This window comes from Phyllopteryx taeniolatus, unplaced genomic scaffold, assembly GCF_024500385.1.
Source record: "Phyllopteryx taeniolatus isolate TA_2022b unplaced genomic scaffold, UOR_Ptae_1.2 contig_35, whole genome shotgun sequence".
NCBI lineage: Eukaryota > Metazoa > Chordata > Actinopteri > Syngnathiformes > Syngnathidae > Phyllopteryx > Phyllopteryx taeniolatus.
The window spans coordinates 160,909-170,710 of record NW_026903283.1 but is presented as its reverse complement, the minus strand read 5'-3'; the positions used below and the strand labels follow the sequence as shown (position 1 = coordinate 170,710).

General features: G+C 44.0%; 1 long non-coding RNA gene across 2 annotated transcripts; it reads right to left on the bottom strand.

The window, feature by feature from the left end:
- Positions 1-7,141: 7,141 nt before the first annotated feature.
- On the bottom strand, positions 7,142-8,881 carry LOC133473697 (uncharacterized). 2 transcript variants are annotated; one of them, XR_009787199.1, is made up of 3 exons: positions 8,760-8,881; positions 8,396-8,627; positions 7,142-7,241 (listed from the first exon to the last, which is right to left on the bottom strand). It is a non-coding gene; the product is annotated as an uncharacterized LOC133473697 (long non-coding RNA). The 2 variants fall into 2 exon arrangements; XR_009787200.1 differs by having other exon boundaries at positions 8,396-8,623; positions 8,760-8,872.
- Between the last annotated feature and the right edge of the window lie 921 nt (positions 8,882-9,802).

The window sequence follows — 9,802 nt, the reverse complement described above, 5'->3', positions numbered from 1 at the left end:
AATTTCAAAATAAAAGGCCGAAATGCAATGTGTTGCCATCACTTCCTTATTTTTCAACGGATCATAACTGTTGCTATTTCTGCGTGTTGAGGTCGTTTTAACCAAGCTGTTAATGACTCCTGTTCCCCAAATTTGATTAAATTTCAAATAAAAGGCCCTAATGCAAAATGTTGCTGTAACTTACTTATTTTTCAACGATTATAACTGTTGCTACTTGTGCGTGTTGAGGTCGTTTAAACCAAGCTGTTAATGACTCCTGTTCCCCAAATGTGATTAAATTTCAAAATAAAAGGCCGAAATGCAAAATGTTGCCGTAACTTCCTTATTTTTTTTCTACGGATAACTTTTGCTACTTCTGCGTGTTGAGGTCGTTTAAACCAAGCTGTTAATGACTCCTGTTCCCCAAATTTGATTAAATTTCAAAATAAAGGGCCGAAATGCAAAATGTTGCCGTAACTTCCTTATTTTTCAACGCATTATAACTTGCTACTTCTGCGTGTTGAGGTCGTTTTAACCAAGCTGTTAATGACTCCTGTTCCCCAAATTTGATAAAATTTCAAAATAAAAGGCCGAAATGCAGTTACGGCACAGCTCGCTTAAAACGACCTCAACATGCAGAAGTAGCAACAGTTATAATCCGTTGAAAAATAAGGAAGTTAAGGCAACGTTTTGCATTTCGGCCTTTTATTTTGAAATGTAATCAAATTTGGGGACCAGGAGTCATTAACAGCTTGGTTTAAACAACCTCAACACGCCGAAGTAGCAAGTTAGAATCCGTTAAAATAAGAAAATTACAGCAAAATTTAGAAGTTTAGGCTTTTATTTTGAAATTTCTTTAAATTTGGGGAGCGGGACTTGTTCACAGCTTGGTTTGAGTGAGCTCAACACGTCGCAGTTTGAACAGTGCAAATAGACTTTTTTTTTTTTTTTAAATAGGCCAAATGAACAGCGGGTGTATAAAAAGGAAGAACGTTTTCAATGACTCAATTTGGTTTGGGAGTTTGGACAGTAAACATCGCCTATTTATGCATTAATTAGGTGTGCCTAGACCCAAGGAAGGCTCTGTAGAGCCGAAACTTTGTCAATTCACACCGTTTGCTCAACAACCGGGGGTCAGGCGGAGGCCTATCACCTTCAGGGAGGAAGGGTTCAGCCCTCCTTTCCTAACCGACGATTGAACTAATTGGGACTGGACTGAGGATGGAAAACTAATTTCAAATTAATGAAAATTATAGTCATTTAACTTAATGGACAGCTAAATTAACTACATAAATACTTTCAAAATGACCATAGTAAAAGTAAAATAAGGAGAAAGACATTTACAGGAAAGAACGTTGAAAAGTCAAAAGAAAAGCAAAACCAAGCGATGACATGATATTCAAGAGACACTCCCGCTACGACGACGGAAATTGTACATGACAACACCTCTAAAACACTCAAATGCTTCACAACACACGCACAAAGTGTAAAACCACAAGCCAGCGACGCCACCACGTCAAGTATTCATTTGGGCGTCGAGTAAAGCTCAAACTTTGCCCAACAAAACAGCCACGCGGAGCAGCAGCGTCATATTCAAGCGACACTCCCGCCACGACGACGACGGAAATTAGGCATTACAACACCGCTAAAACACTCAAATGCTTCACACCGCATGCAAAGTGTAAAACGCAAAGCCGACGACGCGACCAGGTCTATTATTCATTTGGGCGCCGAGTAAAGATCGACCTTTGCTCAAAATAGCGACCGCGGAGAAGGAGCGGTGACGTCACATTCAAGCGACACTTCCGCCATGAGGACGAAGACAATTGCGCATAACACCGCTAAAACTCGAAAATGCTTCACATCACACGCGCAAAATGTAAAACGACAAACCAGCGACGCCACAAAGTCTACTCTTTTGGGCGTCGAGTAAAGTTCAAACTTTGCGCAACAAAACAGCCACGCGCAGCAGCGGCGTCATATTCAAGCGACACTCCCGCCAAGATGACGACGGAAATTGGGCATTAAAACGCTCAAGTGCTTCACACCACACGCGAAAAGTGTAAAACCACAAGCCAGAGACGCCACCGAGTCAATTATTCATTTGGGCGTCGAGTAAAGTTCAAGCTTAGCTCAAAATGGCAACGTCATATTCTAGAGACACTCCCGCCATGAGTACGAAGACAATTGTGCATTACAACACCGCTAAAACGTTGGAAACTCCTTCGCACCACTCACGCGAAGTGTAAAACACCAAACCAGCGACGCCTATTATACATTTGGGCGTCGAATAAAGTGCAAAGTTTACTAAACAATTGCGACCGCGGAGCAGCAACGCTGCCGCAGACGTCATATTTAAGCGACAGCCCCGCCACGAGGACGACGGCAATTGTGCGTTACAACACCGAAAAAACACTCGAAACGCATTCGCACCACTCGGGCAATGGGTAAAATGCCACGCCAGTGACGCCAGGAAGCCTATTGTGCATTTGGTCGTTAAGTAAAGTTCAAACTTTGCGCTACAAAATGGCGACCCCGCAAATACACTGAGATGTATAAGCACAAACTAACACTAACCCTAACCACTCACAAGACACTATCAGACTCCGGGTGGGTGCCCGAGTCAAACATGTCAAGAACGCGCTCAAATAAGTCAAGATACAGCAAAAACAACATTAATTGCTAGAGAGCGTGAAGCAGCACCCTCACCTTGACTGGAACAAAGGAAAGAGGAAGTCACGCCACTCGCCTCAGGCGTTTAAGCGATCCAAATGGAAATTGGTTTACTGCATTAACCAATCAGCTTAGTTTGCGTACCTTTTGGCGCCAAATGCGACCAATCAGATGACTAATCCCTAATTATTTCCGAGAACGGTCCAGTTCTCGTGCTTGATTGAAGTCATTCACGTGATGCCAAAGTCTGCTCGGAGGAAAGCTTGTCGAATGTGTTTCAGTTGCATCACAGTTATTATTTTTGAAATAACTGAATGGTTCAGGGTCACTACACACAATGGAAGTCTTTCATTCGAATGTTATATTTTCAAAGAAATTTAGAAAACAAATATTCCCCAAAAAGTTTGGATTCTGCAGCTTTTGCCATAAATGTAGTACAATTTTTACAAAGTTGTTTAATTACTTTGCATTGATTATCATGAGGCCACTATTTGGGCATATGTGCATTACTTTTCTATTTACAAGTGGGGGTATTTTTCACTTTATTTGCCCAATGCACTGCAACAATCACTTAGTTTTCCAATACGGTTTATTCCTTACTGGATGGATTCACAAACAACATGTTCTGTATGTTGTTTGTGAATCACTGAGGCATTTGACACGCACGCCTGTCATGCGATAGTCCAGCTGAAAGCAGAGTTGTGTTGGGAAAAGAGGCAAAGTCAGTTTATGACAGAACACCTTTATAGCTCCTCACTCTAAACATTTCATGAATCGACAATTAAGAGAAATGACAACTTCATATTGTGTCAGCTTTCTTGGTCACAATGTATGTAGGGAGAAGCTGCGGCAAGCATTTTCATACAAACCGAACAAACTTACATGCGGGTATTAATAAACCTTACTTTTAAGTCAGACACGTTGGAAGCAGCGGCAGACGCACATTTGTCACACCATCAAGTCATTTTAATTTCCAAAGCTTATCTTTGATACATGACGGAACAACTGGCAACACGCACACACTCGTGCAAACACCCGGCATTGCGGAATCATTGTTAACCCCATTAAATTACATTCAAACAATCATTGATACAATTAAATATACATGAGCTTTCTTTTTAAAACCAATATACACGTTGCAATCATATGTTCAGAACAAGTTGATGATACAATTTCAAAAAGTTACACATTGTACACAAAAATTTTATCTTCATCAATAAGTGATTCACGAGTCGACTTAAGCTTTGGCTTTAAGCTTCAAATGGATAACGTGATGACCATGGTAACACGTTGGCCCGGCGCGTCAGTGGACACGGGAGCAGGAACGCCACAGCCATGGATCACATCGATGGGCGTGCATTTTTACATTACATATTTAATAGTTCATCACAAATAAAAATGTATATTCTTCACCTAATTTCCCGTAAACGCGTGTACACGCACATTTCCCCCATCAAGGAGTTTGTAAAGTGCGAGCACAGACACAGTAAACTTGAAATGAGCGCCACATTGCACACACGACTGTAGTGTGTCGCTCTACTTGGCACAACACCACAAAAGCCTTGAACACAAAAAGGCATCGGCGCACACTGGATGCAGAAACAGCACCCGACGACAGTAGAGCTTGGCAATGCTCGACCGTGAGCGGAAACGAGCATGTTCCTGCACGCGCTATCGTTTAGTATGCCCCTCTCAGCAAGCATCGGCTTAGACTAAACATGCTTTTGCAAACGACCGATTTGCCCATTTGGCCGACTTGATTTCTTCATTGATCCCATCGTGTTTATGAACGCACGGGAGGGATGGTTTGGTGGACCTGGGGGTGGTGGGGGATTGGACAGCAAACCCACGAGAGCAAGACGATAAGAACAATTGCAAACTACTGGCAAAGCAAACATTCACATTGGTGCATTACATCTACAGTCAGCTCATCATGAACCACCAACCGTGACCTCTTTAGTTGAGGTCACGACAAGCCAAACAAAGTCAAAACCGCTTGAGCACCTTGCATGTGCACATCATTATCAGTATTATTATCAGTAGTATTATTAACAGCTCAACACACAAATACATTCAGTGTTTTTCTTTTCTGTTCAACGTCCAAGATTTCTGCACATCGGCTTCTGGTGTCATTGAAGGTTGCGTGACGTAGAAACAAGGTGTCCCCGAAAACTGTCATTTCAGTCTGAAGGCGGTTTCCGTCGTGTCGTTTCTAAGAGATGGCTGCACTCTGCTGCATGCAAGCAACGTGTAGACACTGTTTATGACAAAATGACAGAATTGTAGGCTCTTTCATTAGCACAGCAGGCCAGTGGAGGATCAATGCGAGTGACACCGCTTCGGAAAAAAAAATGCACAGTAAGGAAACGCAAAACAGCTAATCCTTGCCGCCTAAGCCGCAGTCAGGACAGCGGGTGCCGACAGATAACAGGACGGCATCTCCTCACTCGCGGAGGTCAAGGTTAGGGGCCGGAAAAGCTCATCAGTTGCCTGGCGATTCTGCTTCAGGAGTCCTACACTTCACATCCCATGTTCCTAAAGTGGCACGACCGCAAGCGATTACAAACTCCAAATGCGCACTCGTACAAAAACCGTGCTGTATCCTATTGGTTGGATATCATTGGCGTTGGGTGGAATACTTGCATGTCCAAAGCCATTACTTTTCAGGAAAACAAAATAACTACGTCTCTATGAACACTGCGTCATCAAAGAGCAAGCGATTTACAACGCTCAGTCATTTGGAAGAATCACAGTCCCACGTGTGGACTGAACAACAGTATCAATTGGTGAAAAAATATTCAATTGAACAGATTTGGGTAAGTCACTGATGGTGTAGTGGTACACTCGCCTGACTTTGGTGCGGGCAGCGTGGGTTCAGTTCCCACTCAGTGACGGTGTGAATTTGAGTGTGAATGGTTGTCCCCGTCTATATGTGGCCTGCGACTGACTGGCGACCGGTTCAGGGCGTAGTCCGCCTTTCGCCCAAAATCAGATGGGATAGGCTCCGGCGCAGCGCCCCGCGACCTTTACCGGGATAAGCGGTTTTGAAAATGGATGGATAGACGGACCAAATTTGGCCCGATGCCCACAATATGTACTCTGTATACACATGCGCACAAAAATGATTTACAAAAGTTCTTCTAAAAACAGTACATCTTTAACAACTGGCCACAACTTTAGGACCAATTATAATTTATAAAATACTTTCTGGATTGAAAATGTCAGAGAGGTATTCATTTAAAAAAAAAAAAAAAATCACTACACATGCTACTTTGTGTTGAAAACAATCGGAGCTGGCACGCTGACATCTAATTATGTTAATGTTGCAACTTACATCGGCAGTGTGCAAGCACGCATGTTCTCGGGACAAAGGCTATTTCGGTGGGTGAGGCTCTCAAAAAGGAAAGGAGAATACATTGGTGGACAATATGGAAAGGGGGGAAAATGAATGCTCTGTGAAAGCAGCTTCAAGTAGCTGGCCATGCAGCTGCAAATCTTACCTCACCAGGCCACTAGAGGGAAGCAAAGTAACCTGCTCAAAACAACAGTCCACATTCCGATTTGTCTGCTCGATGACTTTGGGTGTGTTTTATCGGTTGTTCCGACCTGAGAGCGAGCTGTTTGACTTCTGCTTGTGGAACTTTTCCTTCTCCCTCTTCACCTTGGCATGATCTTAAGCTTTATGCTGCTTTTACTACTGGGATGCACCAACCCCTGGATGCACACACAACGCACGCACGCCAGGGTGTTTCGCAATCCTTACCTCCTCAGCACAGTGCATTAGTGGACAGATCCAGTGGATGTCATCCAGTTTGTGGAGCTCAGCACTCAGGCTCTTCGGGGTTAAGCGTAGCCCCTCTTCCTCGGGGAACTCGGACTGAGGAGGATGAGAAGAAGGGTGCGCGAGAGATCAGATGGCCAAAAAGTGGCAGCAGCTAGTGGCGAGAGAGGTTGCCGGATGTTTTCCATCCAGAAGCAGGGTTGTCTCTGCCTGGACAACTTTGCTGCTGTTGACAATTTCCACGGCTGTGCTGCGACTCCAAAACTGAAAATTAACAACACTGGTTTGAGTGATTTATCCAAAACCTACAAAACATGTATTTTGGGGAATTCAAGTCAAACATTTGGGGTTAGTGCTACATCAAAAGCAGAGTTGTGGTGCACTTTTCTTTTTAAATCCATGACATGTCAGGCCACATGTTCTCTGGACGACAGTAAAGTAGTCCTGTAACATTAGTCGAGCCCTGCGCTCACTTTATCCGCGTACATCAGAATATGGTACAAAAATGGTATGAAATTCACACAACACGCCGCGCTGTAAAAGCTGTATCACGGGTACTTCGCATTGATGCACTCTGGGATGGTTTGGAGTTGACACGTAACAGTGTCCCCGCACATCTCATGTACAAATGTGCATTGAGCGGGTCCAACGGGGCGTCTGCTGTCCCGTCTGGACCCATCTGCCTACACCTGGTGCCCCTACCTCAGGGCTGGACAGCTTGGCCTCGGTCAGCACCCTGGCGCTGGCGTTGACGGCGTGTGCCAGCTCCTGCTCCACCAGCTTGTGGGTCTTGGCGGCCTCGCGGATCCTGGGGAGGAGTGAAAACAGGAAGCGATGATATATCAAGTGTTATAATGATGATAGGATAACAATACAGATTACAGGGATTGAAATTATATATAGTTCTTATTAAAAAAAGAACAAAACTAAAAAACTAAATAACATTAAAACAACAGAAAAACTATAAAAACTGTAAAACACAAAAAAAAAAACCAGTTAAAAGATATTAATAAGGTTAACATTTTGGTTAAAATGGTATAAATTGTTAAAATACAGGTTATTTAATGGTTATAGATAATAAAAGACAACAACATAGGGTTAATTTGAAGTTGTGTTACTTTTAACACAAGTTAAAATGTAAAAAGCGCAGCATATAAAAGGCGGACAAGCCCAGAGGCCTCAGTTTTGTTTTGGATTTCGGAGGGAGAACATCACAAGAGAGAGTAGAGCTGCTTTGCTGTTGTTGTTTTTTTTGTTTTTGTTTTTTGTTTTTTTGTTTTTTTTTAAAGTGTGCCACGACCTGAGGAAGGCCCTTACAGGCCGAAACGTTGTCAGGGCACACGCATAATAGGTTGTTATAGGTTTTTTTGGTTTGAATTACGGATTTTTTTTATTTTGTATTTTTTTTATTGACTTTTATTTTATTTCTTTGATTCAAATACATTATAAATTAATAACGAAACTAATAAATAAGAAACAACAAAAATAAAGATGACTTCAATAGCCAAGGCGAACTCAAATAAAAGAAGCAAACATCATGGAGGGTGGGGGTTGGACAGAGATCCGCTATGGGCGGGAACGCCAGCCCACATACCCCAGGGATTGGGACCATGGGGGGATGGACCGTGCACCATCCTTTCCTACAGGAAGAGTGGGAAAGAGTTCCCTTCCCCGAACCCAACCCTATGGGAGTGGTTCACAGGAAGGTTAGGATTAGTTGGACACGTAGAAATTGAAATGGTGCCAATCGGTTGAGAAATTAGGAAACTGTTGCTACATTTGTAAACATTTTGAATTTCTGGGTTTTATTTTGAAAATTGGCAAAATGTAGGGAATGAGAGTGGTTCACAGGATGGCCAGAATGAGCTGAACCCATAGAAGTTGATGCGGTGTGACGAGCTAAGAGACTTTTGTGAGGGCTCTCCATATATATAAGGGCTATACAAATAAGCTTAGACTTACCATTTACCTCCCTTTGTCATGCCTTCCTCTCTGCAGCCGAGCAGCTGCCGTGCCACACCGTGATGCTGATGCTGAGGACACTCTCCACCACATCTGCAGAAGCTCCTCGAGACACGGCGCCCCAGTCTGGCACGTCGCAAGTAGAGATGTTACGCCTTCTTGAGCAGACGGGAAGGGTTTCGGCTCCAGGTGAGGTCCACGGAAAGGTGGACTACGAGGTCCGGTGGTCTACCTCGAGATACAAGTAACACGACACGAGTTTTTTGGAAGATATGAGCCTTCATTCGGCCATTTTGCTTTGACTTGCGAGCGTCAATTTAACATAGGAGCGCTTTCTGGTGGCAGTAAACTCAATTCAACTCACTTCGCAATCAGCACCACTTTAACAAATGGTGATCATCCAGCCCTTCTCTTAACCGCTTATCCTCACCCGGGGAACGGGTGTGCTGGCGCCTATCTCAGCTGACTTCAAGAAGCGAGTGCAAGAAGCAGAGTACACCAGAACCGGTTGCCAGCCAATCGCAGCAAATGGTGAACATCCCCCCCCCCCCCAAAAAAAATAGAGAGGTTTCAAGCTGTTTAATGCCACTCCCACTTGCAATTTATGGTCAAACTAAGCATAAAACAAAGAGAACTACAAGTTGTGTGTGTAAAACAACCACAGCTTTGCCGTAGGAACGTCCGCTATTTGCATCCTAATAAAGAACAACAATAATTTTAAACATTCTTTAAATTCTAAATTTAGCTTCACTCGTTTTTTAGACCCTTAATAAAACATAACAAAATTATTAACAACACATACTACCATTCATTCACTCAATATAAACATAAAAAAACATTACTATTAATTACATCAAACATATATTCTACCTATCTCTTCAAAACTAATAAATAATCATAATACACCCAAACTTCCCTATTTCACCCTACTTTCCTCATATTAATCATTTAACTAACATCTTCATCATAAATCATCAAACCAACAAAAACATATAACACACCCTACAAACCATAACCTATACACCCTCCCACACCCCCTTCCTCCTCCCCTTCCCCCCCATAAAACTAACCCAACACTAAAACCACCCACCAATAAAAAAAAAAAACCCACCCCAACCCCCCACCCACCCCATAAACACACCCCAACCACCCACCCATAACCAAAACAACCAACCCCCCACCAATCACCAACACAACCCCCCCCCCCCCCCCCCCTATCTCACCCCCCCCCCCCAATCCCCCAACCCCTCTCACCCACTTCCCCCCCCACCCCCACCCAACCCCCCCCCCCCCCCCCTCTTCCCCCCCCCCCCCCCCCCACCCCCCCCCCCCCCCCCCCCCCCCCCCCACCCCCCCTCCCCCCAGCGTTATACCCCCCCCCCCCCCCCCTCCCCCCCTACTCCCCCC